Below are 19,245 nucleotides of genomic sequence, written 5' to 3'. Positions count from 1 at the left end.
AGGTTGTTGGGGACAGGCTTTAGGGTGTTTTAGTCAACTCCCATTGCAAGAGCTTGGCTCACTCCCTTGCTGCTATATTTCATCTGCTGTTGCAGAGTGATGTCCAGCCTCTGATCATGCCATGCTTTTTCCTGCCACCATGAAGCTTCCTCTTAAGAGTGTAAGCCAAAATAAAGGTCCCCTATCAGCAGCTTTTGTTAGGGTGTTTTATCCTAACAGCAAGAAGGTAACCACAGTAGAAATTTTGTACCAGAGATGTGGGCTTGTTACTCCTAAAAACCTGAGTAGGTGGCTTTTGGTGTTTTGGAATTGATTTGCAGGAAGAATATGGAAGGATTTGAAACCTTGGAGTAAGCAACAGCTTGCAGTACTCTAAGATCAGTTTGATGAACCATTCTAGTAAGAGTTACACCTAAATCCAGTTAGTACTGTGAACCGTGGAGGCTTGGTTTATGAGGGGAAGAAAAAAGTTTGTATGGGCTGGAATAGAGGCAGCTGGTGTGAGAGGCTTGCGTGTTCTTCCTGTGTCCTGAGTACTTCAGCAAGGTGGAGTTTATGAGAAATGTACTGGTGTGAGCAGGATATGGCACAGAAAGAGTAAAAGTTTTGGGCTGGAGACTGCTGCCTATTTCATCTACAATTGATTAAGAGATTATCATCATTTAGATTTAGTTCACTGGTCTGCATTGGGACAGTAGGAGCAATTTTGACTGTTTTGTGTGAAATTGGCATAAAGGTAGAATGTTGAAGTTTTCCTGCTCCTGGAAGTTGGCTTTATTCTCTCCCAGATTAACAAATTTTGTACTCTACTTGATGCTATGGAAGTGTAACAGAAAGAGTGGTTTCAATGGATTTGCACAGTGGCAAAGTGGTTTCTTTGAAATGGTCACTAGGCGATATTTGGCAGGTTTTCTGGAGTCCCTTTGTGGAGGCCCCATAAAGCTATGAGGATGAACTGTGGCTTGGAGTGGAAACTCTGGGATTTTGGAAAAGCCAGGACTATTGGACAGCTTCCAAGGAGAGCTGCTAGCTTGAGATAGATTTTTCCCTGTGCTCTGGGCAGCCCAACTTGAGGTGTGCAATTGGAGTCCCTGAAACTTCATTGTAGGTCTTAGATGCTGCACATGGAGCTACAGGATTTGATATTTGCCCTTTTTGTTTTAGACTATGCTTTGCTTCAATCTTTTGTTGCTATGCCCAATGCTATCCTTGCAGTGTGAATGTTGACTCTATGCCATTATGTATATTTAACTTGTTTTAATTTTACAGTATAGTCAAGACATTTTGAACTTTTTAGTTTATGCTCTCAGAGAAAGTGAATTGGTATGCCAGAGCCTTAAGTCACTGCAAACAAACTCCAGATGTATGTGCCACCTGTGCACATGTGCCACCTTGTATTCAAGTGTCATCTTGTACATCTAGCTAATGTGTGTTCTGGGGAGTCTGACCTGGGTCCTTAAGCTTCACAGGCATGCATGTTAATCACTAAGCCATCTCTCCGGCCCGATTTTGAGCTTTTAAAAAATATTATTATTTATTTGCAAGGACAGAGAGATAGAAGAGAAACAGACAGAATAGGTGTGCCAGGGCCTGCAGACACTTGTAAATGCACTCCTGACACATGCACCACTCTGTGCATCTGGTCTTAATGGATACTGGGGAATTGAACTCTGGTCATTAGGCTGTGTAGACAAGCACCTTAACTGCTGATCCATCTCTCCAGCCCTGAGATTTTGAACCTTTGGACAGTGTTGCCAGTAGGGCCTGCCAGCCTCACTGAGCAGCTCACTCATACCTCTTCTGTATGAATCTTGTGGCGCTATTTGTGCCCTTAGTTTTTGATTGTGTTTCTGGTGTAGTGGTTGAACCATGTTTGAAATCTCCTAGTGCCTTTCCTTATGTGTTGTGGGTAGTGCACTTGATACTCTGCATGGGACAAGCAAATAAGGCTTCATCCTCATCCTTTGCAGCCTGCCACGTACCAAATGCCTCAGAGCACAAGCAGAAACAAACACAAAGGGATGATACATCATGTGGTAGGAAAACCTACCTGGGACCATAAGATTGTCTTGTTGTAATAGGTCAGGTGTAGGCTCTTTCTGTGTAACATTCTAATAACTTTAAAACAACCTGTATACATGTAGACAATATACCTTGATCATAATCCCTGTCTACCACCTTACTTTGTCCTCTGTTCCCTATGCTACTTTCAGTGAATGTCATCATTTTTATTTTTATTTTTGATGATTGGTCTCACTATAGCCTAGGCTGACCTGGAATTCACTATGTAGCCTCACACTGAGTCAACATCAAGGCACTCTTTCTACCTCTGCCTCCTGCGTCCTAGGATTAATAGGTTGCACCACCATGCCTGACACCTTCATCTTTGCAACTAGTTTCTGTTTGATTTTGGTGTCATCATTTTTTCTATGTTCTTATTCAGGTCTCTTGTTGGTAGCATCAGCTATTATGAAGTTATGATTGTCATGGCTACTCTGAAAGCCAGTATTGTGGGCCAGTCCTCATTTTCTTTTGGCCCTGTCTTCCCTGAACCTCTTCCACAATGATTCCTGTGACTTGTAGGGTGCTTTTGAAATGTATCTGTTCATACTGAGCACTCCACTGTCACTTCTCAGCACTTTCATTAGTTTTGAGTCTCCCCAGTGGTCTCTATAGTTGGAAAGAGAAGCTTCTGTAACCAACACGACATTAGCATTGATACATGGGCATAAACATAAGTATTTAGAACGCATTTTTTGTGGTTATCATATATGCATTTAGCCTGAGAACAGTGGTAGTTTACTCCCTAAGTATTCTCACATGTCATAGGCTTTTGGTTTTATTTTCAGAACCAACTATGAATTCCCTTCCATGGAGTGTGTCTTAACCCCAGAGAATAGTTGTTTTCTCCCATAACAGACCTGCCACCATTGCACTAGTTGGTATGTTTGTCTTTGCTGCCCAGCTCCATAGCTTTCGTGGCACAATGCTGGTTAAGACTGTTGATGAAATTTCTCATCAAACTGGCTGCAGAGGTCTTTCCAGCTCAGTTCCTACTTTATTTCTCAGTGACCTGCAACCCAATCATATGGTATCTTTAGTAATAGGGCATTAACCTTCTAATTCTTTTGTTCAAGAGTCTAGGAAGTAATAGCCTGTAATGTTTTGCATATTCAAGGCTTTTCATACCATCTTTAATTTTCCTTAGCCTTTCTTCCACCCCCTCCTCTCCTACATCTTGGATCTCTCCCGACACCACTTAGACCATTTCCCTAGTATTCTGCAGGACCAGGCATTTTGATGGAATATTTTAACATACTATGGAGATCACAACAGGGCAATCTTTCCTCCAGCCACTCTTTCTGTTGTTGTGTATCTTGTATGATTATGAACTGTTGGATTTGTCTGTACAGTGAAGGTGTTTTTCACACAAACCATGACTTTCCTGAGCTTTGGGAATAGCTCAGTAGTACTTCTTTGTTTTTCCAGAAAACTCAGTTCCCAACAAGAAAATCTGTACACCTGCCTGAAGCCTGAAACCCATCTTGAACACCTCTGATTCATCCCACCTGCTGCTTTCTTAACCAGGGAAACAACTGTAAAGGAGGTAATCGAGGTAAGGGGCTTTTCCTTCTTCTTTGTGCCTGCAACATCATCTGGAGAAGTGGTTGATACAGAGATTGCTGTTTCCACTCTTGTAGTTGCTTTTTCAGTAACGGTGCACTTGCCTGTATTTTAATCTCTAGAAAGGTCCCACATGCCAGGCGTTGTGGTGCACGCCTTCAATCCCAGCACTTGGGAGGCTGAGGCAGGAGGATCACTGTGAATTCGTGTCCATCCTTGATACTATGTAGTAAATTACAGGTCAGCTAGGACTAGAGTGAAACTCTACCTACAAAAACTAAAACAAAAAAGTTCCCAGAGAACCAGATAGTATAGGCAAGGTGTCCTCACAGAATTGGCACAAGGTCTCAATGTGGTTTGGAACCTGACACTATATGGCCCAACCTCGGTGACAATTCTTCACCCCATTAACAGAAATCAGTAAATAGGATCAGGTAGATGACTCAACAGTTATAGAAATTACTACATGAAAACACATTTTACACATACACACACACACACTCACAGTGTATGTGAAACTGATCACTACCTTTTGTGTAGAAATTGAGGAACAAAAAATGCCTGATCTGTGTCTCTCTTTTGCATTTCTGCATTGTTTTGGTATAAATTATCGACCAGAAAGAACACAAGAGTGTATGCATTGATTAACCTATGGATCCAGGTTACCTGATCTGCGACATAAGTCTGTCTTCCATTGTCAGTTAGCAGGGCTCTGGGTGTGCCTCATTTTTAATCTCAGCATGGCATTTTCTCGAATACTTATGTTTCTGAAGGTCACTTAGGAAAGATGTCTGTAAGGAAGCCAGGTTACATTCCTAGTGAGCTAGTTAGAATGAAATCACAGTAAAGAGAAAGTCATATGGATTTTATTGCGCAATACATATACCATTTTGATCTATTTTTCATTCTACTGTTGTCTTTTAAAAACATTTTTATTTATTTGAGAGAGAAGGAAGGAAGGAAGAGGCAGATAGAGAAAGAAGGTGAGAGACTGGGTGCCAGGAACTCTAACCACTGCAAATGAACTCCAGACGCAAGTACCACCTTGTGCATTTTGCTTTTGTGGGAACTGAGGATTCTAACCTGGATCTTTAAGATAGACTTTGAAGGCAAGTGCCTTACCCACTAAGCCATCTCTCAAGTCCCTATTGTTTTCTTATAAAGCATAGATGATATATGTTTAGGAAAGATACTTTGATGTTATATTTTTGCAGTGTTAATGATTAAGAAAAGCAAATCAACATATCCATCACCAGAAATACTTCTTAAAAATATTTTTTTAATTTAATTTAATTTTTTAAATTTATTATTTTTTATTAATTAGTTTTGTACTCAGTGACTACAGTCAAGTTAGTACCATTGTTAGGCTCATCCATGTTCTACCCCCTTCCTCTGGCCTCTTCTTGTGGAGGGATATGGGTCATGCCCTGTAGAGTTAACCCACAGTTATAGGTAGGAGAAATGTCTCTGCATATCATGACCCAACGTGTGGCTCTGACATTCTTTTTGCCCCCTCTTCTGCAAAATTTGCCTGAGTCATGTTGGGTTCGTTTTTGGTCTGCTTCAGTGATGAGGTGTTGGGAGCCTCTGGGTCTCAGGATATCTGATATGGTAGGAGTTGATTGTTCTTTGTGTCGATCTCCTTCAGCCTTGTGCTGGTACCCAGTTCACCAAGAAAATAGCACCCTTGCCTGTTTTGCCCATTGTTCTTAGTTTCTGCTGGGGCCCTTTTGAGGTATGATGGGGTGGTTCTCTCCTTAGGATCTGTGTCTATCTGAGAAAAAGAGAAGCAGATTCTCCAATGGAGAGTAAAGTTAGCACAGACAAATGGGATAATCCTTATTTTTTTTTATAGAGAATTTAATAGGTGTAGGCCCTCTTGTAGCTCACAATTAGTGGTAGCTTGATAATGGAGAATGGGCTCATGTTTGGATATGGTTCTGACTTATTTCCCAGCTCCAGCTATGGGTCCATTCCACTGAGGGGATCAGTTAGCCAAATCAAGAGCAGTTGGTTCCTCACCATGGCTGTGCACCACTATTGCATTTGTGTGAGCATCACAACAGGTTATTTGCTGCCAAGTAGGTTAGACCATGAGTTGCTTTGACAGATATTGGTCATTTTCCCACGGTTGCCCATGTAGCACCTTCTGGGAATAGACGCTCTGGCTGTCTGGGGACTGACTCTTTTCCAGCTTCCAGCCATGTCATTCCATTTTATGTGTCAACCGCATATGGTGTCTTCAGCAGTAGGGTCTTACCATTAACCTTTGGTGGGTCATCAAGTACTCTGTCTTTCTTTTAGGAAACCTTGTAAGTCTCTCTGATCAAAAGCTCATTGTGGATGATAGCCATATGCCGGTACTGGGAGTTACAGGTCAGTGCCCACTAAAAAAAGGAAGAAAAAGATAACTAATATAAAAGAGTTAGAGAGAAGAGAGAGAGAGCAGAAGAAGGAGAGGGAGAGAGAAGCTGTAGAACATTAAGGTCAGTCTTCATCATACCCTCTCCAGTGTCTTGTGGCTCAGGTGTTCCCTCTAAGGGCCTGGTGAAGGTTCAACCTTTTGGTCTGCCTTTTAGGATGTAGAATTTTATGGTACCCATTGCTATTTGGTTCCAGATTTGTCTTTCCCAGCCCCTCCCTTACTCTCCTCTCCCTCCCCACCCACCCTATTGTCTAGTCCTTGAGATGCTTGCTGGGTATGTTGGCATCTTGGGTAGATTCAGGTTAGGTGCTGTAGATGAGTGAGACTATGTGGCAGTTTTCTTTTTGTGATTGGGTAAGTTCACTAAGAATTATCTGTTCCAGGTTCAACCATTTTTCCTCAAATTTCATTGTGTCACTTTTTTCTTACTGCTGTGTAGAATTCCATTGTGTAGATATACCACATCTTAGTTATTCATTCTTCTAGTGATGGACATCTGGGTTGATTCCAGCTCTTAGCTCTGACAGATTGAGCTGCTATAAACATGGTTGAGCAAATCTCTCTGGACTGTGGTTTGAAGGTTTTTGGGTACATGCCCAGCAAGGAATAACTGGGTCTGTTGGTAACACTATAGTCAGCTTTTTCAGGAGTCTCCATATTGCTTTGCAAAGTGGTCGTACCATCTTACATTCCCACCAACAGTGGACGAGGGTTCCTAATTCTCTACATCCTCACCAGCATTTATTTTCATTTGATATTTTGATGTTTTCTGTCCTTACTGATGTAAGGTGGAATCCCTTATAGTTGTTGTACCTTGCATTTCCCTGATGCTTATGGATGATAAACATTTTCTTAAGTGTGTGTTTGCCATTTGTATTTCTTCCTCTGTGAATTGCCTGTCTAGCTCTTTGCCCCATTTTGTTTAGGTTTTTTAGTTCTTTGTAGATCCTAGTAATTAGGCCTATGTTGGTTGGATAATCAGCAGATATTTTCTTCCATTCTGTTGGTAATCTATTGGCTTTGCTTACTGTATGCTTATCTGTAAAGAAACTCTTCAGCTTCATGTGATCCCATTGCTTGAGTGACTGTTTAAGATTGTGAGCTACTGGGGTTTTGTTCAGGAAGTCTCTTTCCATTCCTATATCATGGAAAGTTTTTCCTATATTTTTTCCAGGAATAGCCGAGTTTCTGGTCTTATATTGATGTCTTTGATCCATTTGGACTTGAGTGCAGTGCATGGTGAGATGTGTGGATCAAGTTTCAATTTCCTGCATGTGGTTATCCAGTTTGTCCAGCACCATTTGTTGAAGATTCTGTGTTTTTTTTTCTAGCCTATAATGTTCGAGCCTTTGTTAAATATCAAGTAGCTGTAGTTGCTTGACCCAAAGTCCAGGTCCTCAAGTCTATTCCATTGGTCTATACTCCTGTTTTTATGCCAGTACTATGCTGTTTTTATTACTATGACTTTGTAATATAGCTTTGTATCAGGTCTGGTGATCCCTCCAGAGGTGTTTCTTTTGCTGAGGATATGCTTGGATATCCAAGACCTTCTGCCTTTCCATATGAAATTTGAGATCATATTTTCTATCTCTGTGAAGCACAGTGTTGGGATTTTAATTGGAATTGCATTAAATCTGTATATTGCCTTTGGTAAAATTGCCATCTTCACAATGTTAAGCAATTTCCATGCCTATGTTGTGGCCTGCAGCGTCTTAGTATAATTATGAAGCTGGTATCATATAACCATTCTGATACCTAACTTGTATTAACTTGTATTTAATACATTTGTACCACCCACTTTTTTAAACATACCTACAGCCACATTTTTCCAAATGCTTGTTGGTGTGTCATTGTTTTAGATCTCAACACTTTTTTTTAAAAAATAATTTTCTTCATTTTTATTTATTTATTTATTTGAGAGCGACAGACAGAGAAAGAGGTAGATAGAGAGAGAATGGGTGCGCCAGGGCCTCTAGCTACTGCCGACAAACTCCAGACACGTGCACCCCCTTGTGCATCTGGAAATGTGGGTCCTAGAGAATCAAGCCTTGAACTGGGGTCCTTAGGCTTCACAGGCAAGTGCTTAACCATCTCTCCAGCCCAGATCTCAACACTTGTTTTTTAATTTAAAAAAATTTTTTTTTTAAATTTTTATTAACATTTTCCATGATTATAAAATATATCCCATGGTAATTCCCTCCCTCCCCACCCCCACACTTTCCTGTTTGAAATTCCATTCTCCATCATATTACCTCCCCATTACAATCATTGTAATTACATATATACAATATCAACCTATTAAGTATCCTCCTCCCTTCCTTTCTCCACCCTTTATGTCTCCTTTTCTACTTACTGGCCTCTGCTACTAAGTATTTTCATTCTCACACAGAAGCCCAGTCATCTGTAGCTAGGATCCACATATGAGAGAGAACATGTGGTGCTTGGCTTTCTGGGCCTGGGTTACCTGACTTAGTATAATACTTTCCAGGTCCATCCATTTTTCTGCAAATTTCATAACTTCATTTTTCTTTACCGCTGAGTAGAACTCCATTGTATAAATGTACCACATCTTCATTATCCACTCATCTGTTGAGGGACATCTAGGCTGGTTCCATTTCCCAGCTATTATAAATTGAGCAGCAATAAACATGGTTGAGCATGTACTTCTAAGGAAATGAGATGAGTCCTTTGGACATATGCCTAGGAGCGCTATAGCTGGGTCATATGGTAGATCAATCTCTAGCTGTTTTAGGAACCTCCACACTGTTTTCCACAATGGCTGGACCAGATTGCATTCCCACCAGCAGTGCAGAAGGGTTCCTTTTTTTCCACATCCCCGCCAACATTTATGATCATTTGTTTTCATGATGGTGGCCAATCTGACAGGAGTGAGATGGAATCTCAATGTAGTTTTAATCTGCATTTCCCTGATGACTAGTGACGCAGAACATTTTTTTAGATGCTTATATGCCATTCGTATTTCTTCCTTTGAGAACTCTCTATTTAGCTCCATAGCCCATTTTTTGATTGGCTTGTTTGATTCCTTATTATTTAACTTTTTGAGTTCTTTGTATATCCTAGATATTAATCCTCTATCAGATATATAGCTGGCGAAGATTTTTTCCCATTCTGTAGGTTGCCTCTTTGCTTTTTTCACTGTGTCCTTTGCGGTGCAAAATCTTTGTAATTTCATTAGGTCCCAGTGGTTAATCTGTGGTTTTATTGCCTGAGCAATTGGGGTTGTATTCAGAAAGTCTTTGCCAAGACCAATATGTTGAAGGGTTTCCCCTACTTTTTCCTCTAGCAGTTTCAAAGTTTCCGGTCTGATGTTAAGGTCTTTAATCCATTTGGACTTAATTCTTGTGCATGGCGAGAGAGAAGAATCTGTTTTCATCCTTCTGCAGATATTTATCCAGTTTTCAAAACACCATTTGCTGAAGAGGCTGTCTCTTCTCCAATGAGTATTTTTGGCATTTTTATCGAATATCAGGTGGTTATAGCTACTTGGGCTTACATCTGGGTCCTCTATTCTGTTCCACTGATCTACATGTCTGTTTTTGTGCCAGTACCATGCTGTTTTTGTTACTATGGCTCTGTAGTATAGGTTAAAATCAGGTATGGTGATATCACCAGCCTCTTTTTTGTTGCTCAGTATTATTTTAGATATTCGAGGTTTTTTGTGATTCCAAATGAATTTTTGGATTGTTTTTTCTATTTCCATGAAGAAAGCCTTTGGAATTTTGATAGGGATTGCATTAAATGTGTAGATTGCTTTAGGTAAGATTGCCATTTTCACAATATTGATTCTTCCAATCCAGGAACAAGGGATGTTTCTCCACTTTCTAGTGTCTTCTGCAATTTCTCGCATGAGTGTTTTAAAGTTCTCATTGTATAGATTCTTTACTTCCTTGGTTAGGTTTATTCCAAGGTATTTTATTTTTTTTGATGCAATTGTGAATGGGAGTGATTCTCTGATTTCATCCTCTGTGTGTTTGTTGTTAGCATATATGAAGGCTACTGATTTCTGTGTATTTATTTTGTATCCTGCTACATTGCTGTAGGTTTTGATCAGCTCTAACAGCTTGCTAGTAGAGTCTTTAGGGTCCTTTATGTATAGAATCATGTCATCTGCAAATAATGATAACTTGATTTCTTCCTTTCCAATTTCTTTCCCTTTTATGTGTGTCTCTTGCATTATTGCTATGGCTAAGACTTCCAAAACTATATTAAATAGAAGTGGGGACAGTGGACACTCTTGTCTTGTTCCTGATTTTAGTGGAAAAGCTTCCAGTTTTTCCCCATTTAGTAATATGTTGGCTGTAGGCTTGTCATAAATAGCCTTTATTATATTGAGATATGTTCCTTCTATTCCCAGTCTCTGTAGGACTTTTATCATGAAGGGATGTTGGATTTTGTCAGATGCTTTCTCTGCATCTAATGAGATGATCATGTGATTTTTGTCCTTCAACCCGTTTATGTAATGTATTACATTTATAGATTTGCGTATGTTGAACCATCCCTGCATCTCTGGGATAAAGCCTACTTGGTCAGGGTGAATGATCTTTTTGATATTCTCTTGTATTCTGTTTGCCAATATTTTGTTGAGAATTTTTGCCTCTATGTTCATGAGGGAGATTGGTCTGTAATTTTCTTTTTTTGTTCTATCTTTGCCTGGTTTTGGTATCAGGGTGATGCTGGCCTCATAGAAGGAGTTTGGTAGAATTCCTTCTTTTTCTATTTCCTGGAAAAGCTTAAGAAGCAATGGTGTTAGCTCTTCCTTAAAAGTCTGGTAAAATTCAGCAGTGAATCCATCCGGGCCTGGGCTTTTTTTAGTTGGGAGATTATTGATAACTGTTCGGATCTCCATGTTTGTTATAGGTCTATTTAAGTGATTAATCTCATTTTGATTTAATTTAGGTAGGTCATATAGATCAAGGAAATCATCCATTTCTTTCAGATTTTCATACTTTGTGGAGTATATGCTTTTGTAGTATGTCCCTATGATTTTTTGAATTTCTCTGGAATCTGTTGTGATGTTGCATTGTTCATCTCTGATTTTATTAATTTGTGTCTCTTCTCTCTTTCTTTTGGTCAGATTTGCTAAGGGTTTATCAATCTTGTTTATCCTTTCAAAGAACCAACTCTTTGTTTCATTAATTCTTTGGATTGTTCTTTTTGTTTCTATTTCATTAATTTCTGCCCTAATCTTTATTATTTCTTCCCGTCTACTAATTTTTGGTTTGCCTTGTTCTTCTTTTTCCAAGGCTTTAAGGCGAAGCATTAGGTCGTTTACTTGCGACCTTTCTAATTTCTTAATATAGGCACTTAAGGCTATATGTTTACCTCTTAGAACTGCCTTCATTTTGTCCCAGAGATTTTGGTATGTTGTGTTCTCATTATCATTTGACTCTATAAATTTTTTGATTTCTTCATTGACCCACTCATCATTTAGTATTGTATTGTTTAGTTTCCATGATTTTGTGTATGCTCTATAGCCTTTCTCGCTACTGATTTGTAGTTTAATTCCATTGTGGTCAGATAGAATGCAAGGAATTATTTCAGTTTTCCTGAATTTGTTAAGATTTGCTTTGTGTCCTAATATATGGTCTATTTTAGAGAATGTTCCATGTGCTGCTGAAAAGAATGTATATTCTGCAGCCTTTGGATGAAATGTCCTGTATATATCTGTTAGGTCCATTCCTTCTATGACCTCATTTAGTCCAGATGCCTCTCTGTTTATTCTTTCCCTGGATGACCTGTCAATTGATGAGAGTGGGGTGTTAAAGTCACCCACCACCACTGTGTTTGGTGTTATCTGTGACCTTAGTTCTAATAGTGTTTGTTTGACGAATTTGGGAGCCCCCATGTTAGGTGCATATATATTTAGGATTGTAATGTCCTCCTGTTGGAGTGTGCCCTTAATCAATATAAAGTGACCTTCCTTATCTTTCTCGACTAATGTTGGACTAAAGTCTACCCTGTCTGATATTAGGATAGCAACCACTGCTTGTTTTCTAGGCCCATTTGCTTGAAACACCGTCTTCCAACTTTTCACCCTAAGATAATGTCTATCCTTTGTAGAAAGGTGAGTTTCTTGGAGACAACAAATTGTAGGATCCTGCTTTTTAACCCAGTCTGCAAATCCATGTCTTTTCGTTGGGGCATTGAGACCGTTGATATTAAGAGATATTATTGAAAGGTGTGTATTTATGTTTGCCATTTTTGTGTGTGTGTGTTACTGGTTCTACCTGTGCTCTCTTCTGTTAACTGGTATTTGAGTATAGCTTGTTTTTTCTAGGTTCCTTATATGTGTGCTTTTCCTTTTGTTCAGCATGGAGGATTCTATCAAGTATTTTCTGTAGTGCTGGTTTTGTCTTCAAATACTCCTTTAACCTGCTTTTGTCATGGAATGTCTTTATTTCTCCATCTATTTGAATGGATAACTTTGCAGGATAAAGTAACCTTGGTTGACAGTTGTTATCTTTCAGAACTTGGAATATATCACTCCAAGCCCTTCTGGCTTTAAAAGTTTGTGTTGAATAATCTGCTGTAATCCTGATGGGCTTGCTTTTGTAGGTAACTTGATTTTTCTCTCTAACTGCTTTCAATAATTTTTCTTTGGTTTGTGTGTTTGGAAGTTTGATTATAATATGGCGAGGGGAGGTTCTTTCTGGGTTTTGTCTGGCTGGGGTTCTAAAGGCTTCCTGTATCTGTATTGGCACCTCTTTCCCAATTTGGGGGAAATTTTCCTCTATGATTTTGTTGAAGATGCCTACTATGCCTCTGGAGTGGAGTTCTTCTCCTTCTACTATGCCCTGAATTCTTATATTGGATCTTTTCATAGTGTCCCGAATATCTTGAAATTCCCACTCATACTTTTCTATAAGTTTGTCTTTCTCTTTGTTGGACTGCATTAGGTCTGCCACCTGGTCTTCTAGCTTAGATATTCTGTCCTCTCCCTCATCCATCCTACTGGTGAGATTTTCTACAGAGTTTTTTATTTCTTCATTGCTAGTAATTCTGACTGGTTTTTCTTTATTATTTCTATTTCCCTATTTATGTCTTGTATTGCCTTCTTTATTTCATTAAATTGGTGTCCTACCTCTTCTTTGATTCCTTTGATTTCCTCTTTGATTTCTTCCTTGATTGTTTTCATGTGTTCTTTGACCTCTTTGAACATATTTATAATTATTCTTTTGAACTCTTTCTCAGGCATTTCCTCTAACTCTTTCTCTCTGGAGGACATTTCTGATGCATTAATACTTTTAGGTGGATTTATATCGTCTTGCTTTTTAGTGTTTCTTGTGTTATAATGTATATATTTTTGCATCTTGGATTAAGTTAATGCTTGGATTTTCTAGCTAGCTGTGTATTCTTAGCTGTATCAATTGATTTGATGTAATATATTTTCAGGGTATGACCTTAAGGTATTAGGTGTGGCTCTTAAGACTCTCAGAGTATCTCCAAAGATGTTCTTAGGGGTTGAGATTCCCTGCTATAGGAGTATTCAAGCTGGCTGAGTGGAATAAAATACAGGTAGATTCTAAAATTTAACTAAACACTGTACACATTCAATCAAAAACAGTCCCGAGTATGTATGCAAGAGTAGTTATTATAATGACCAGATCTTCTATCAACAAAGAGGTTTAGATTTCTGGTCTGTTGAGGGATCCAAGTCAGCTTGTGACCAAGTGAGACCCTTCCCTGGTGCAATCCCAGTTACCTTGGGTGATTTTGGTCTCAGTCAAGTTGCTGCCTGGGTCGTCGGGCTGCTGTTCTGATTTCTGGAGCTGGGCACTTGCTTTTCCTACGGGGCAAACCGAGCCGCTGCTGCTGCCTCTGCTGCTGCCTGTGCTGCTGCCTCTGCTGCTGCCATAGCTTCCACCGCCGGTGCCACCACCGCTGCTGAAGCTGCCGCTGCCGTGTCCACCGCCGCTGCTCCCCCCGAAGCCGCTGCTGCGGGATCTTCCGCCGCTGCCGCTCCTGGGTCCGCTGCTGCTGTGGCCGCTGGTACCGGTGCTGGAGCCGCTGATGTTGCTGCCGAACTCTGCTCCTGCTTGGGTCCCGCTGTCAGCCCAAGTTGGCGTGGCCGGGTCCCCGGCCGCTGCTGTGTTCGCTGGAGCTGTGTTCAGGCGTTGGGGGAGGGGAGGGAGCCGCAGCTGCTCTGGTTCTCTCGCTGCTCCACGTGTTCTTCTACCTCGCGGTCTGCTCCTCCGCTGCTCGCTGCCGCTCTCCCCTCACGTTTCCCGAGTTGCGGAGAGCGCGGTGTGAGGGGAAAATCCCGCACCTGGCTTTTCCTGCGGCTCAAGCCGAGAGTCTGGCAGCTTTCTGGTGCGCCGCGGCTGCAGCGGTTGGCCGAGCTGCTGGAGCCGCTTTTCCCACCTGTGCAGGCTCTGGATGCTCTATAACTCTTCTACTTCTCCTCTGCCGCCTCAGTTTCCTATACACCTCACTTTTTAGTAAAAGTGTGTATTTTGCTGAGTTTTTTTTGATCTTTTTCCCCCCTAGGCTGCTTTGGCGTGGTACCTACGCCGCCATCTTAACCAGAAGTCCTCAACACTTTTTGAGAACATAGAGAAATGGTCATGCCATATAGGGCTGGCCACTTTCACTTTGTACACATCTCATCAATGTTTTGGCAAATGAAAGAATTTCTTTTTGAAACTTATGTAATGTTCCATTATTTGACATTTTGTCTGTCATGCTGAAATGACATGTGGGTGTATATTGTTATTCCAAGTACCCATTTCATATCTAGATTGTAGAACAGGGTAAGCTGTGGATACAACTCCATCTAGTGCTCTTTCTTGGCATGTTCATGGACCTGTGTTTGAACTCTTGACCTGAAAATAAAAGTATTTTTTTTAAAACTTTATTGACAATTTTCCTACATATAGTCAATAAACCATGGTAATTTCCTGCTAGTACCCCTATTGTCCCCTCTGAAATCAATCCTCCATTGAATCCCTTCTTTCTAATTAGTCTCCCTACTATTTTGATGTCATAATTTTTTTTCTCCTATTATGAAGGTATTGTATAGATAGTGTCAGCCACTATTAGGTCATGAATATGAAGACCATTTTGTGTCTTGATAGCATTGTAAGCAGTCCTTCTCTTTGAAGGTACACTTTCTTTTTTTTTTTTTTTTCAAATTTTTATTAACAACTTCCATGATTATAAGAAATATACCAAGGTAACTCTCTCCCTCCCACCCCCACTTTCCCCTTTGAAACTCCATTCTCCATCATATCCCTTCCCCATCTCAATCAGTATCTCTTTTATTTTGATGTCATGATCTTTTCCTCCTCTTAGGATGGTTTTGTGTTGGTAGTGTCAGGCACTGTGAGGTCATGGATATCCGGGCCATTTTGTGTCTGGGGGAAGCACATTGTAAGGAGTCCTACCCTTCCTTTGGCTCTTACTTTCTTTCCACCACCTCTTCCGCATTTGACCCTGAGCCTTGGAAGGTGTGATAGAGATATTATAGTACTGAGCACTCTGGTTGCTTCTTTCCAGGACCATGATAAGAAGGTGCACTTTCTAATGTTCCTAAAATGCAGTAGTATGGTTGCTTGTTTCAATTGTCCCCCATAAACTCATGTGTTTTAAAGGCTTGGTCCCCACCTGGTACCAACTTGGGAGATAGAGCTTGCTGGAGAAGGTGTGTTCTTGGGGCCAGGCTTTATATTGTTATAAGCCAGTTCTCCATTGTCAGATCATGGCTCATTTTCTTCCTGCCATTTTCCATCTGCTGTGGCAAGTGGTGATGTCCAAACTCTTAATTATGCCATGCTTTTTCCTATCATCATGAAGCTTATCTTTGAGACTCTAAGCCAAAGTCAACTCTACTCCTTCAGCTGCCCTTGGTCAGATGTTTTGTCCTAGCAGTAGAAGGTAACCACAACAGAAAATTGGCATTAAAGAGTGGGTTCATTCCTCCTAAAACCTTGACTGTGGTTTTGGTGTTTGGAAGTGATTTTAAGGATGAATATGGAAGGATTTGAAATGTAGGATGAAGAGTACAGCTTAATGGACCATTCTGGTGAGAGTTGGAAAACCTAAATGCAGATGAAACTACAGACTGTGGAGGATTGGCCATAAGAAGAAAGAGTTTTGCCTGGATTGGCCTAGAGGCTGTTTGTGTGAGAGGCTTGCTGTGTTTGTCCTGTTTCCTGAGACCTTCAGCAACATTGAGTTTATAAGAAATTGTCTGGTATAAGCAGAAAGTTTTGGCACAGAAAGAAACAAAAGAATGTTCCCTACTTCAGCTATTTAAAAAATTATTTATTTCAATCTTTATTTATTAAATTTATTTCTTATTAGTTATAACGTACTTAGTATGGACTGTGTCTTGTTCATGTAATGGTCTTGTGGTTGATTTCTGGTAGTGGTCGTGCATGGCAGTCCACCCACTATCCTGGCTACTGCTTTGGGACAGTAGGTTGCAGGAGAGGTTATGGGGCAGAGATTTGCAGTGCTTCAAACCCCATGAAGGCAACACAAGCCTCCTACTGTGGAGTAGAGAGAGAAAGGCCATGGAACCTGAGTGTGAGGGTGTGAGGATCCAGCAGAAGTGAAAGGCTGGCCATCCTCCTGGCGACCCTAGATGACTTCTCACCAGTGTGGCACTATGCTGCTAGTGGCTGTAGAGATAGGAGCATCTTGGATTTATTTACAGCTAGTGGTAAGTAGGATGCAAAGAAGATGTGAGGCCACCAGTTGAGGATAAGATGATGATAAAAGCGTGTTGACAGTAGGTCCTGCCAGCCTTACTGAGCTCACTCATACCTCTTCTATATGAATCTTTTGGTGCTATTTGTGCCCTTAGTTTCTGATGTAATGGTTGAACCATGTTTGAAATCTCCTAGTGCCTTTCCTTATGTGTTTTGGGTAGTGCACTTGATACTCTGCATGGGACAAGCAAATAAGGCTTCATCCTCATCCCTTGCAGCCTGCCACGTACCAAATGCCTCAGAGCACAAGCAGAAACAAACACAAAGGGATGATACATCATGTGGTAGGAAAACCTACCTGGGACCATAAGATTGTCTTGTTGTAATAGGTCAGGTGTAGGCTCTTTCTGTGTAACATTCTAATAACTTTAAAACAACCTGTATACATGTAGACAATATACCTTGATCATAATCCCTGTCTACCACCTTACTTTGTCCTCTGTTCCCTATGCTTCTCCCCGTGAATGGTGTCAGGTTTTTTTTTTTTTTTTTTGAGGTATGGCTGTACTCCAGCCCTTCCTACAACCTCTGTTTCCCCACTCTGTATATCCCCTCCATTGATTCCCATCTAGTCTCTCTTCTATTTTTGTCATCATTTTTCCCTCCAATTATATAGGTCATGTGTAGGTTGTTTGAGTCACTGCGAGATCATAAATAACTTGGTCATTTTTTTTTTTTTTTTGGTGTTTTGAGGTAGGGTCTCACTAGCTCAGGCTGACCTGTAACTCACTATGTAGTCTCAGGATGGCCTTGAACTCAAGGTGATCTTTCTACCTCTGCCTCCTGAGTGCTGGGATTAAAGGCATGTGCCACCATGCCTGGCTTTTAACATGGTCATTTTTTAAATTTATTTTTTTAAAATTTTTATTAACAACTTCCATGATTGTAAACAATATCCCATGGTAATGTCTTCCCTCCCCTCATTTTCCCCTTTGAGACTCCATTCTCCATATCTTTTCCTTCTTTCAATCAGTCTCTTTTTTATTTTGATGTCATAATCTTTTCCTCCTGTTATGATGGTCTTTTGTAGCTAGTGTCAGACACTGTGAGGTCATGGATATCCAGACCATTTTTTGCCTGGAGGAACAAGTTGTAAGGAGTCCTACCGTTCCTTTGGTTCTTACATTATTTCCACCACCTCTTCAATGGACCCTGAGCCTTGGAAGTTGTGATAGAGATACTGCAATGCTGAGCACTCCTGTGTTACTTCTTCCCACATGATGCTTTCTGAGTCATCCCAAGGTGACTGCCATCTTTAAAGAGAAGGATCTCTACCAAAAGTGAGAGTAGCATTAATGTATGGGTATTAGCATGGTCATTTTTTAGTGGGAGATAATGTTTCAAAGCATTCCTTAAAACTCTTTAACTTTTATTTCTTTATCTCTGTGTATCTTTCCATTTCAGAGTCTTTTACCACTGCAAAGGAATGGCAAGTGTTTGGGTCACTTTCTGTGTCTTATCTTTCAATGGGTTATGGGAGGGGGTTGAACACATGCTGTCTGGCCTATCAAATAAACACTTCTTATCTACCTACCTAGCCCAAGATTTTGATTACTGACTTCGAATTCACTGTGTAGTCTCAGGGTGCCCTTGAACTCACAGAGATCTACCTAACTCTGACTCTCAAAAGCTGGAATTAAAGGCCTGTGCCACCATACCTAGCTGGCTGGCTGGCTGGCTGGCTTTCTTTCTTTCTTTTTTTCTAGGTAACGTCTCACTCTAGCCCAGGCTCACCTGAAATTCACTATGTAGTCTCAGGGTGGCCTTGGATTCTTGGCATTCCTTCTACTTCTGCCTCCCAAGTGCTGGGATTAAAGGCATGTGCCACCACACCCAGCTTTTATTTCTTTTTTAGAGTTACCCAGTGTTCCATTGTTTGTTGTCAAAAATCCTATAATCTCTGTAGGGATAAAAGTGGTCACTGCCATCTGAAAAGAGAAGTTTCTCTAACCAAAATTGAGAGAATGTATGAATATGAACATTAAGTGTAATGCTTTCAGGGTAGTTTGGTGAGAATAATATAATCACTTTGCCAGACAAGAACAGGCTTTATACCCCTAAGGCTCATGAAATCCCCTGCCATAGGCTTTTGATTAGGTTTTCAGTACCAGGCATGTATTCCCTCCCATTCAGTGGGACTCCAGTCCAATTAGAGAGCAATTGGTTTCCCCCAGATCAGATATGCCAGTATTGCACCCATTCAGTCATTTGGCCTGTCTGACCAAACTTGAGGCTTCCAGTGTCTACTGTTTTCACCACTGATGACTTCTGTCTCCCATAAGACTGCATACAGTGCAGCTTTTTCCAGCTTTCAGTTGGCTGGGCTACAGGGAAACGGTTTTCTGCTCAGCACCAACTTGATTTCTCAGTGACTTTGCCACTCAGGCATGTGAAGTCTTCAGCAGTAGGGACTTGCCATCTGTTACTTGTGGGAAACCAAGGGCCTTTGCAATAACCTGTAAT

General features: G+C 40.7%; 1 protein-coding gene across 9 annotated transcripts in view; it reads left to right on the top strand.

Moving 5' to 3' along the window:
* The window catches only part of LOC101611396 (E3 ubiquitin-protein ligase RNF14-like), a 53,665-nt gene that overhangs the window by 22,711 nt on the left and 11,709 nt on the right, over positions 1–19,245 (top strand). For all 9 annotated transcript variants that reach the window (XM_045140207.1, XM_045140204.1, XM_045140200.1 and 6 more), the window contains one exon: positions 3,490–3,616. The gene's annotated coding sequence lies outside the window, so the exon portion shown is untranslated. The remainder of the gene's footprint in view (positions 1–3,489; positions 3,617–19,245) is intronic.

Source organism: Jaculus jaculus, chromosome X, assembly GCF_020740685.1.
Source record: "Jaculus jaculus isolate mJacJac1 chromosome X, mJacJac1.mat.Y.cur, whole genome shotgun sequence".
NCBI lineage: Eukaryota > Metazoa > Chordata > Mammalia > Rodentia > Dipodidae > Jaculus > Jaculus jaculus.
This window is presented reverse-complemented; position numbering and strand designations above follow the sequence as displayed.